This window comes from Lutra lutra, chromosome 7, assembly GCF_902655055.1.
Source record: "Lutra lutra chromosome 7, mLutLut1.2, whole genome shotgun sequence".
Taxonomy (NCBI): domain Eukaryota; kingdom Metazoa; phylum Chordata; class Mammalia; order Carnivora; family Mustelidae; genus Lutra; species Lutra lutra.
In genome coordinates, this window is record NC_062284.1 from 121,016,254 (window position 1) to 121,029,201 (window position 12,948).

The following is a 12,948-nucleotide window of genomic DNA, read 5'->3' on the forward strand; positions in this document are numbered from 1 at the left end:
AACACAGGGATTGTTGGGGGAATCTGTGAGGCCCCGCCACAGGGAATCTGGCGGTGACAGGGAAGGGGGAAAGATTTGCAACAATTAGTGCACAGATCTTGGCAGCCTGAGTTCATGCCTGCAGTGGCCAAGCTGTAGTTTCAACTAATCTGATTCCTGAGGGACAAATGTTGTCAACCTGACCATGGATCGAAGCAGAGAAATATAGTGTTGGTGTCAGCAATTGCTTACTGTCTGCTGCAAATGGGAATAGGGAAAAGAGGTAGCTGAATTCCCCGAAGCTGAGTCAGTTTTAGACTTAATCCTGTGGATTGGCTAATGAGGTCATTCATATCCGTTCAGTAGCCTTTTATGGAGCATCTGTCAGGTACTTTATTAGACACTGAAAATATGAAACAAAAAGAAAAAAAAAAGCAATACAAATCAAAGCAATACCAATAGCTAATGTTTTTTCCATCAAGTTCTGACTAAATTCCAAGTGAGCATCTAAGCGCTTTTGTTAATTTATTCTCTTAACTCTATGGGTCAGTGCTATTTCTGAGCCACTGTGCTGGTAAGGAAACAGGCCAGAAAGGTGAAGAAATTTGTGCATCCTCATGGAGCTGGTAGTTCCAGAGCAGAAATGAGAACCAGGTCATCTGACTCTGGTCCTACCCTCTGCTCAAGTTCCAGATCTCAAAGAGCTTGGGCTTTCTTGAGGAAGATAACAGACAAAAAAGAAAAGTTTAAAGAAATGGAAAATATTTACTGAGTGGTTTCTACTGCTATGTACCCGCCCAAGTCTTCTGCATGTATAGTTTCATTCAATCCTTACCATCACCCTCCAGAGAGCCTCTCATTTCCCTAAGTTATAGATAGGGAAAGTGAGCCACCCAGTTATGGAACTTACTTGGATTCACTGTTGGTGAAGGGCAGAGCTGATATTCAGAGGCAGACCGTTTGGTCCCATGTAACCTATTCTGCCTCCTATTCCGGTAAAGTTGAACATGGGGAACTGTGAGCAGAAAGAAAATGTATCAAAAATCTATAGGAAGGAAGAGTTGGAGAAGAGCCCCTGCTATGGGAAGGTTGAGTGGAGTGGTTTTGAAGACTGTGCAGCACTGCACCAGGTGAAATTTTAGGAAGAGGGCATGCCAGCCTGGGAGTAGCCCAGGAGAGCATGTATAGGGGAGAGGGAGCAGGATTGTCTGGTGAAACTGTATGTGATTCCAATCTGCTCCAATACAAGACAGGATGGAGGAGAGAAAAAAAAAAATGAGGTGAGTGTTAGGTCTGGGCCAGGAAATGAAAAGTCCTGGTATCCCACATGAAGGAGTCTGGCTCTTGTCCAAGTAATGGGGAGCCGTAGAAGGGGTTTTAGCAGAGCAGTAACAGTGATGGATCCGTATTTGAGAAAGATCATTATAGCTTGTGGGCAAGACTGCAGACTGGCAGACCCGTGGAGCAGGCCATCGCCACCATTCTTACAGTGAGAAGGCAGTAACTTGCAGACTAGGTTTGGAGCAAGAGGGATAAAGAGAAGGGGTTTAGGCAATGTTAGGAAATAATTCAAAAGGAGATGTGATTGGACACACTGGGACAAAAGGAGAGGAGTGAGGGATGATCCTAGGTTTTTGACTTGAGCAAGTGGGTCGAAGGTGGGCCGTTTATTGGGGCAGAAGATCAGAGCAGGTTTCAGTCTTGCTGAGGATACGTTCCATTTCAGACTAGCAGTTGGAGGACGTTGTGAAAAACTTGATGGGTATCCTACACACAGTCGAATATATGAGTCTAAAACTCAGGAGAGAGGTGGTCCAAGCTGGTATAAGAACTAGAGGAAAGTGAGCTTATGTATAGGTGTTTTTTTCAAGCTTTAGAGCAGATGAAGGTGTCAGTTTTGGGGTTCTGGGACTTCTTTACAACTGGGGAGCTCATATCTGAATCTCAGAAATAATCTCATCAAATATTATAGTTCATTTTTTTTAAGAAAAATTCAATAATATCCTATATCAATCTAGCCCTTTGTAGTTTTTCTGGGGCTTTCATATACATTATGTCATTAGAATAGTGTCTGGTTGACAACATGGACGACGAGGGCTCATCTTCCCTAAAAACATGAATGGTATTTTAAAGGTCTGTATGACTTCCAAATTCCTGGTTAGCCAGGAGCAGGGCTGAGATGGGTATCATGCTGTTCAGATGATAATGTGCACTAGAATCACGTGGGGATCTTGAAGATTCTGATTTCTGGTTCGTGATAGCGGTGGCAGTGGTGGGATTCTGTTTCTAACATGCCCCTAGAAGACACCTCTGCTGCTGTTCCAGGATGCACTCTGAGTATCAAAATAGTAGAGAATAGATTTTCTATCTCTTCATTCATCGTTCTGTTCATTAATACATGTAGAGTCTAGGTCTAAAACTAAGAGTGGGCAGGACCAGATAAGACATCTACTGCTGGGATTTCAAGTGATGGAATTTTCCTGATCTTAGAAGCAGACCTTTGAGGAGCACCTAGGTAGCTCAGTCAGTAAAGCATCTGCCTTTTAGCTCAGACTCATGTCATGATCCCAGGGTGCTGGTATTACTCCACATTGAGCTCCCCGCTCAGCAGGGAATTCTTCTCCCTCTCCTTCTCCTTGCCTGTGCTTTCTCTCTCTCTCTCTCTCTCAAATAAATAAATATAAATATATATATTTTTAAAAGAGGTTGACCTTTGAGATCTTGCAAATGGTAAAGCCATGCCTTTTGCAGAAAGGGAACTGATATGCTCAAAGAAATTGCCTACCACACCTCCATGTTGTCCCCTTTGCATGTTCCGAAGCATATGGAGTTCAACCAGATCCAATAGACTTGGGTGTATAAACGCCCAAGTCACGTTGGTTCCTTAATGCTGAGGTTTGTCTGGCCAAGTACAGTCTGGGCATGAGTGACCCTGGGGTTGAGGGGAAGGAAAAGTTTGCATCAGGAATATTTAATAAACAAACTCAAATGGGGGAGGACCAAGTGGAGAGGCAGCACTTTTGGTGTTAAAACCAGACAGATCTTAGGCCAAGTTGCAGTCCTTTGTTCTGACAGGAAAAGTGGGGCTGTTGCTGAATCCTGCTGAGTTATCCTTTATCCCCTAGCCTATTGAGTTATGGAATTATGCTTTCAAAACCTTATTAGTCCAGCCAGGATGTGCCTTTTGTCGCCAGCTACAGTATCATTTCTCATGCAATGATCTTCACTTTTATACTTAATTCCAGTTTTCTGTAATTTAAATTTTGCTGAAAACAGCCATATTGCTGTGAGTGTAAATGAAAGTAGATGAGCATTAATGGTGTCAGTTCACAGATGTTCTTAAGTTAAATAATTACTGCTCACTCCCCTGGATCTCTGTTCAAAATGCCTACACTATTCAATTAGAAGTACAAAGCACTTTCCTTCATCATTGTTATTGGGATCAGGTTCAGCCTGGAGAATAGGCATGAGGTATGAAACCTCGGAATAAGGCTGGGGCTCCAGTCGATTAAACAGAGCCGGTTTACGTGTGAGAGGGGTACGGAAGCTCTGTTGTTTTTACAGAATTATTACATTTTCTTAAAAGCATCTAAATTAATGCTACATTAATTACTGATGGGGATGCACCCTACAGCATATGCTGCTATTAATTGTATCCATTATCACAAAATAAACATTTCTTTATAAAAACAAATGATGCTTCATTTTAATATGTGGCTGGAAACACCCTCCTCCGCAGCTGTTGCTGCTTCTGTTTTGGTGCTTTTCCTACAAAGGGCCACCTGTTACAATAGACGTTTCACTTGTTTTTATTTGGGGAAACAGGACCCTTAGAAAACACACCCCACCTCCTTAAGACATAATAGTCATAAAAAAATGAAGCCCCAGAGGAAATTTGCATTTTATTCCCATTCTCAACATGACGGGTGAGGTGGCCTCTGCACCTTTACTCTTCTAACCCTCCATCTAGACTTGTTTGAATTTTAGACCTTGAAGGGTCTCTTTCTAGTATAAACGTCTTCACGTTGTTGGTGAGAGGTTGGTGTTAACTCAAGGCAAAGACAGTATCTTCTGACTCTGTAATGGGTACTTTTTGTTCTCTAACATTTGGCTTTTTGAGTGCATTAACCTGTTACTTTGATTGGCTGTGTGACCTCGGGCAAATTACTTAACCACTCTGACCCTCAAGTTCCCTGCACTCTATAAAGGGATGGATAGCTACTTCATTAGCATTGTTGCGAAGATAAATGACTTAATACAGGAATATTGCTTAGAATAGTGCCTGGGATTTGGTGAGTCCTCAAAAAGTGGTGACTATTCCAGTAATTGATGTTGTTACCATTGCCTGGGATTTGGTGAGTCCTCAAAAAGTGGTGACTATTCCAGTAATTGATGTTGTTACCATTACTATTATGACTATTAGTGCATGTACTGAATATTCCAGAGTCCATTCTTTTTTTTTTTTAAAGATTTTATTTATTTATTTGACAGACAGAGATCACAAGTAGGCAGAGAGGCAGGCAGAGAGAGTGGAGGAAGCAGGCTCCCTGCTGAGCAGAGAGCCCGAATATGGGGCTCAATTCCAGGACCCTGGGATCATGACCTGAGTTGAAGGCAGAGGCTTTAACCCACTGTGCCACCCAGGCGCCCCAGAGTCTGTTCTTAAAGCACGCGATATGATGGTAAATTACGCAGCATCACCAGCATGGAACCTCCTTCAGACATCCCCAGTGCTGCCTTTATGCACCATCCTTGATCTTTGGTTGTTACTCAGTGTTCATGGATAAAGAAATACAATTACAAATTAAATTGAAATTGAATTATAAAGGGAGACCCAATATAGAAGTGATTAAATCCTAAGGTTGAAACTGTCATAAAATATTGCGAAAGCTTTCTTCTCATTGATCACTTTTCTGCCCCTTTATTTTTTTTTTAAACATTTATTTATTTATTTGAGAGAGCATGAGAGAGCACAAGCAGGCGGAACAGCAGAGGGAGAGGGAGAAGCAGGCTTCCTGATGAGCAGGGAGCCCCATGTGGGTCTCTCTTCCAGGATCCCAGGACCCTGGGATAATGACTGAGCAGAAGACAATTAACCAACTGAGCCACCCAGGCACTTTTCCCTTGCATTTTTAGATTGATCACAAATGGTCAAGGACTTCATCCAGATCTTATTTAACCATAATGACATCCATTCATTTATTCACTGTTGAATTCCTATGTGTGAGGAGGCACAGAAAGTAACTGTTATAGAATAAATGTCAACAGTTGACTTTTTTCGTGAACTGTACATATAGGAAATAAAAGTAGGTGGAAAATTTTCCCTTGGAAAAAAAAATCCCCTTGTGTGAAGGTCAAAGGTATAGTGCTTGATACAAACTTGAGTCTTCAGGTAGCCATGAGCTGGAAGTAAGAGAAAGAACATCCTGCATGAAGTTTATTGCAAAGAGATAATCTGGAGTGATGCTGTTTCTGTAAGCCCCTGTAGTCCCCTGCAGAGAAGGGCAAGGCCACTGCATCAGTGCTGTGCTTTTGTCTTTAGCATCATGCTGCACATGCTCAGATTTATCATTCTGCTAGCTCACCATTCCTCTGGTTTCATAGTTTCAGCAAGTTGTTTATAGCCATCTATGAAAATAAAATGTTTGGGAAATGCTGACTATGACATAGCTAGCCTCCTAGCAGTATACAATGTATTTTGCAAGTTAAAAGTTCAGAGAGTTATTTAATATGTGTTACTTTAATTTATAATTTATAATTTTAGAAATTAATTTATAACAAAATTAAGTTATTTTAATTTCCTTAAATTATTATTATTATTTTAAAAATTTTTATTTATTTATTTCAGAGAGACAGGGCACAGCAGGGGGAGGAGCAGAGGGAGAGAGAAATGGACAAGCAGACTCCCCATTGAACAGGGAGCTTGATGTAGGACTCAATCTTAGGACTCTGAGATCATGACTGAGCCCAAGTCAGATACCTAACTGACTGAGTCACTCAGGTGCACCTAAATTATTATTTTTGATATGGAGTTCTTTTTGGTGAAACACCTTCAAATACCTCCCAGGATTCTAGTGGTCTGGACTGAGCCTGCTTAAAGCATAAGAATTGTCATCTTCCCCTAACCTAATCATAAAATGGGAGGAGAATGACTCCTTCCCTTTCACATCTCTGCCTTCTTGCCCATTTCTTTCAACATTCCTGACTGGTTAGTGTTAATAATCCAAATTTTCATCTCACTCTGCTGCTTAAAAGCGATGCAAAGTTGGGTAACTTCCTTCCCCTTTTTGAGCTTACATTTCCTCATCTGAAAAATGAAGATAAGAATATCCATCTTCTAGATAGTTTGTGAGTCTTAGAATCCAAGGAAGATAAAGAACATGAAAGCACTTTGGTTGTGAGGCATGATGCCAATATGTGAGTATTATTAGGTCTAGTTGATCTTAAACCTTAGCCTATTTATGTTCTTGGCCTGGTCAGACTTTTGGGCCTAACACTTGAAAACATTTAGTTCTGCTGTGTATAAGAGTGGTTCCTTTAGTTGTCTTAAAATCTGCCTTCTTAAATTCCAAGCAGTACTTCTGAGGATTATTTAGATGGACTCCATGATTTTAGCCTGCGGGAGGACCCATTCTTCCTCAGTGCTGGCTGCTACCTGGGGCACCTTAGTGCCTGACTCAGATTTCTTCCTTGTACCCCATAGGGAGGCAACACTGGCATTCCTTTGTTTCCTCTCTTTTCCAGACCCAAGACTATTTTTCTTCTGCCTCAGCCTCCATTTTCCCCCTGGAATGTAGGGTCCTTGAAGGGCTTGGTAGGTTTATTGGCCACATGTTTAAAAATCTCTTCCAAGAATTGTATTTAATCACAGATTTGGATAAAAACATCTCCTCCTCCTCTATTTTCATAAGGAAACAAGAAATTGACACACACATAAAAAAAGAAAGGCGTGAGCCTAGCAAATACTGCCTGAACACAAAAGTAAATAAACAGGGATGTGAATTATGATGTTAGGCATACTTTGTTATTCAAATAACTCACTGGAAGTGTACTAAGCAGTTACTACTGTCAAGCACTGGGCTAAGGGCTAGAGATACAGAAATGGGTTTGAAACGGACTCTTTCTCTTAAGGGATCTTTCCTTAAAGCAGCTTAAGAAGATTGTGGGAGGAGAATAACCAGATGAAAAAGACAAAAAAAACCCAAAACAAAACCAAAACCAAAAACAGAAACCCTGTATGGGTACTAATACATTTGCTGGATCTCTCTGCCAGTATGAAGTCTCTCCATTTTAGTAGGTGACAGTTTGTCTTCTTGGACCCTGTCCCTCAGGCATGCTTAAGTTTAAGTAATCTTAAAATTATTGGCACAGTCGTCTGTAGAGATAGATGAGGTTGCTGAGAGGAACATTCTCTACCCAAACATGGATTGTTCTAGATGAAATCAATGGTTGAGGTCTTCAAAGACAGTCAGTATTTCCAAAATTCTTATGCAAACAATGCATCCATCATTTGGGTCATAAAGGCCATGTCTAATGAGTTCGATACGTTTGGTATAGAAAATCTTGAAAAACGTGAACTCTCTGTGGGACATTTTAATCATAAAAAGAGTTCTAGGTGGTTAACAAGTCAGAAGCTACTATTTTAAGATTTCAAATAATGTTAAGATCTCATGGATGTTTTGGGAATGAAGACTAGAAAACTTCCTGAACCATTTCTAAAAAGCTTAGAATTTAGTTTTTTACTACAGTTTTCTCAGCGTTGGGAAAACAAAAACAAAAACAAAAACAAACTTTAAATTTTAGAGGAATGTCTAAAAGCCATCTAGGATCTTTAACCATCACAACCCTTGTGGGCTGGACTTGGCTTTCTCTCCCCTCACCCACCCTAATAACATTCTATGTTCCCAAAACATCTCCAGCTGTTTCATGCTTCTGTGCTTCCTGCCCCAAATGCCCTCTCACTCTTACCCAAACTCCCATTCATTCCTGGAATTCCAGCTCAGATACCACTTCTGTGAAGCCTTTTCTTCTCCTTCTCAGGCAAATCTGAATCCCGATGGTTTGTTATTGAGGCTGTTTTCTAAAGTGGATGATGAATTAATTCCACAGGGTGGGATCACCAGCCCCCAGAGCAAGGTCTGACCAAGAGTAGGTGCCTCAAAGTGTTTATTGAATCAAATCGAAATGAATTCTCTGGTGTTTTTGTGGAGATTTTAAAATTGAAGGAAAAGAAGTAAACATTGATTTTTAGTCCCAAGGTTAGTCATTTCGTCAGTGTCTGTTATTTTAATTATACAAAGAGAATGTCAAAACAAAGAATAATCACACTGTGATGACTAAATGGTGGGGGAGTAACATTGAACTTGGGGGATTGGAAGCTTTGGAACAAAGTGGGTTGTGTACTGATGGGGAAATGACTACCAAGCACTTTGTTTTGTCCCTTCTTGAGGTGTTAGTGAAACACTAACATCAGTAAGGCATTTAAAAGGACAGGAAGAGTTGAGCGTTTCTCAAAATGTAATGAACATTTGAATGATCTGGGACTGTCATCCATATTTTAGTTGGTCTGGGATGGGGCCTGAGAGTTTACATTTCTAACAAGCTCCGAAGCAAATTGTCTACTGCTGAATCAAGGACCTCTCCTACAGTAACAAGAATCACGTGTGCAAGATGATTAGTTCAGATGTTGTCAAAGCTATAGTAATATTAATCCTAACCAGTCCCTCAGTTCTATACACTGCAAGCACATAAATACAAACTCAGTCTTTTTGTCTGCCTACCTGGTGATTCATATATTACCATCAAATTTTTTCCTCTCTGTAAGTCCGATCTTGGACATGATTAAATATAAATTGGTTGCTAGGAGAAACAGTAAATGAGACTTCACAGTGGGAATAGAAAACATAGCTGTTAGGTAGTCAAGTGAGAAGAATAGGAAAGTAAATTATTAGCTAGCTTTATTCTTATTCATCATATAACTTTTAAGAATAACAGGATATCAATTAAGTGCTAGATATCATCTTCCTCCACATTAAATGTGTTAATTGACACAGCATTGCTTAATCAATCTTGTTATACACTAATTAAATAACTGCAGGGTTTATTTTTTTATTTTTTAATTTTTTTTGAGGATGAAAGAACAATTGGTTACCACTTGATAACAGTCAATGTACACTGAAATCTCCTCCTTTGAGTGAGAAATCTGTTTCTTATCCTATCTTGTGGAACTAGGGAGATGTAAAAGATGAAATACCACAGATAAGAAAAACGTCACCTGTTCAGTTACTAGTTCCAGAATAAAAATGGAAAATGTAAAGTGGATCTGGCTATCTGGAAAATAACAGCAATTATAATGATAATAGTAAATATATATATATATATATTTTTTTTTTTTTTTTTAAACTGAGATCTGAGCTCCAGAGGTGGGTCCTGAATATTCATTTATGTAAGAGGAATTCAAAGCAGAAATCTGGTTAGAAATTCAAGATGCTTGTGTTCGAACCCAACTAATGTGGCAAGGTTATATTTTTTAAATAAAAGGCTTTTGGGGAAGGCAAAGGGGGAGTCACTGATGGAGTTCCCTGGGAGGCCAAAACCTCTTGCTCTTATCCCAAGCTCCAAAGCCACCCCTTGGTACCGTCATTAGCAAGAAATGCACACAGATGTGTCAGTATATTAAAAAAAAATGTGGTATGGCCTACGAAGCACTACTTAAATTATAAGTTTTTTTTTTCCTATTATAATTGAAAGAAAAGAAGTCATAAATGAAAGTGAATGCAATCTGAATCTGTGTTGAACCCATTTTTAAAGAATTGCAAGTGAAGTTTTAAATCCATAAGAATGTAATTATGCTTCCATTGCTTAATGTATGGACTGAAATTCTGACTTAATTATTCTGCAACTAAATTTATATGTCATTTATGTAGTAAATCTTGGCAATTGCTCTCACAACTATCATTGGAAATGTAATTAACTTGGGTTAGATAAGTTTTTACAGTGAGAACTAAATGCAGTGTAATACCAAGACATTATTTAAAAGGCAAAGGCTAAATACATCTTCTTTCTAAACTTTCTTGTTTGTTTGCAATTCCTTTTCCCAGAAGGCTAAATGCTGAGCTTGTTTTCTTTTCCCAGTCTCCCATTTTAGTCTGCTAATTGAAAGCTTTTTTTTTCCTTTCTTTTAAAGGAAAAGAGTTTTACTCTTTGTATTACAACTTTTACTAAGAATACGGTTTATTTTTGAAAAAGGCTTCTCTGTATGTGATAAAGCTGTTGGATTATATTTTCAAAGCTCTACTTCCTTTGTTTTACTGCAGTTTAGTATTGAATTGATTTTTATTGTTATTTGCAACTGAGATTTCCCTAGAAGGAACATTTTATAGCTAGAAACTATATTTTTATGACTTGCTAAGAATTAATGATGTCCTATATTACTTTTATTATGAAAAATACAAATGATATTAAAAAAAGAGAGAGGAAAAGGAGGATTCATAGGCACTGTGCCTACTTTCTATTTTAAGTTGATTGAGGATATATTAGTAGATAATAATTGTCTTCCCACAGGTTTGGGAGTTGGATAAATCATGATATCACATCAAGATTATATTATGTAGTCTTTTGTTATTATAAGTTAATGTTCCTATTTTTTTGATGAGTTGCTGAGTGATATTTCTCCTTTATTGATGACCAAAATGTAGAAGACCATTTTTTTGAAGTTTGGGTTTATCTCCATATTTGTTCCATCCACTCTCATAGACTTATGGTTATACTAACATAGATTTCTTACATTTATCTCACATTTAGTTATTTATTTGTTGTGCAGGGCTTTCTGCTAAATGCGTTCATATATATAGACATGAAAATAAATAATAAGGAAATTACATACCTCCAAATCAATTCCAAGTAGATTATATATTAAAATATGAAATGTAAAACAATAGAGCTTCTAAAAAATACAGGTGAATATAGTTAAGAGCTTGGAGTACATAAATATTTGTTAGAATTTATAAAGGGTTTTGGGGCAGCTGGGTGGCTCAGTGGGTTAAAGCCTCTGCCTTCAGCTCAGGTCATGGTCTCAGGGTCTTGGGATCGAGCCCGATATCGGGCTCTCTGCTCAGCAGGGAGCCTGCTTCCCCCTCTCTCTCTGCCTGCCTCTCTGCCTCCTTGTGATCTCTGTCTGTCAAATAAATAAATAAAGTATTTTAAAAAAAAGAATTTATAAAGGGTTTCAACAAATTAATGGAAACCAAAAATTAATCTACAAAAAGGAATATCCAAATGGCCAACAAACATATAAAAATGTTCTCAACGACAATTATTATAAAGGAAATAAGAATCAAAACCATAATTAAGTATCACTACACACCAAATGAAATGGTTACATTGAAAAATCTGATGATACCAAGTATCAACAAATACACAGAGCACATGAAATTCTCATGTAGTTGGTGTGTGTATAAAATAGGCCTGATCACTCTGGACAACTTTTTTAGTAGTATATACTGAAGCTAATCACCCTGCGATCCAGAAATTCTGCATATAAGAATATGCCCATGGAAGGACATACATATGTTCAAAAATGTTAGATCACAATTCCTCATAATAACACTCTTTTCAATAGCTAAAAACTGGAAATGACTCAAGTGTTATCTACAAGAGATTAGGTAAATCAGTTGTGGTATACCTAAGCAGTGGAAGTCTACACAACAATAGCTACAATTCTTCTCCAACCTACTGATACAAAGCAGATGATTTTCACAAATCTAATGTTGATGGGAAGAAGCCATATACTTTTTTGTTTCACTTATATAAATTCCAAATATAGACAAAGGCACATTATGGTGTTAACATCAGGGAGGTGGTTACCTTCAGAGTGGTCAGTGGGGATAGTGAGCGAGAAGAGCAGGGACATTTGGGAATCTTTTGACTTGTGATTAATAATCAGTAAAGCTTTCCATAGAAGACAGATTGGTGGACCCACCAAAACCATGAAAGGAAGAAAGAAACAAACAAAGCAATTAAATTTGTATGGAATTTCCAGTTGAGAAGTTAATTCAGTTAATAAGTGATATAACCCATAGTACCGTGTTTGACCTTCCAGCATAAGTGATAGTTAAGATGGATGGCACACACACTGAATCTGAGTTCAGCATAGAAAATCTCTCCCTCAGGATACCTGGGTGGCTCAGTCAGTTAAGCGTCTGCCTTCGGCTCAGGTCATGATCCCAGGGTCCTGGATCAAGTCCTGCATCAGGCTCCTTGCTCAGCAGGGAGCCTGCTTCTTACTCTGTCTGTTGCTCTCCCTGCTTGTGTACTCTCTCTCTCTCTCTGTGACAAATAAATAGATAAAATCTTAAAAAAGTAAATAAAAGAATAGGAGATGTCTCTCAACTAATTTGTTTAGCGTATTTCTTTAGTAGTTACTGTGAGCCAACAGTTTTATTGGGTAATAGTAATAAGATGAGAGAGACAGATGTGAATCCTGACCTTGTATAGCTGATAATCTAATAGAAAAGGAGGGCAAACAAATTTACAATAAAATGAAATTAGGGCTATTCTATGAATTCCAGACTGCTCCCCCAACTACACATGTGATTTTTGATACATTACTTAAAATCTCTGATCTTTAGTTTCCTCTACTATGATAGCCATGATTAATTTTGTCAACTTGGCTGAACCATGGTGAAAAGATACACAATCAAACATGATTCTGAGTGTTTTGGTGAGGGTATTTTTGGATGAGATTAACATTTAAGTTGATGGGCTTTGAAGAAAGTGGTTGGCTTGCCATATTGTGGCTGGGCCTTATCTAATCAGACCTGTTAACAATAAAAGACTGAGGGCACCTGGGTGGCTCAGTGGGTTAAAGCCTCTGCCTTTGGCTCAGGTCATGATCCCAGGGTCCTGGGCTCGAGCCCCATATTGGGTTCTCTGCTCAGCAGGGAGTCTGCTTCCTCCTCTTTCTCTGCC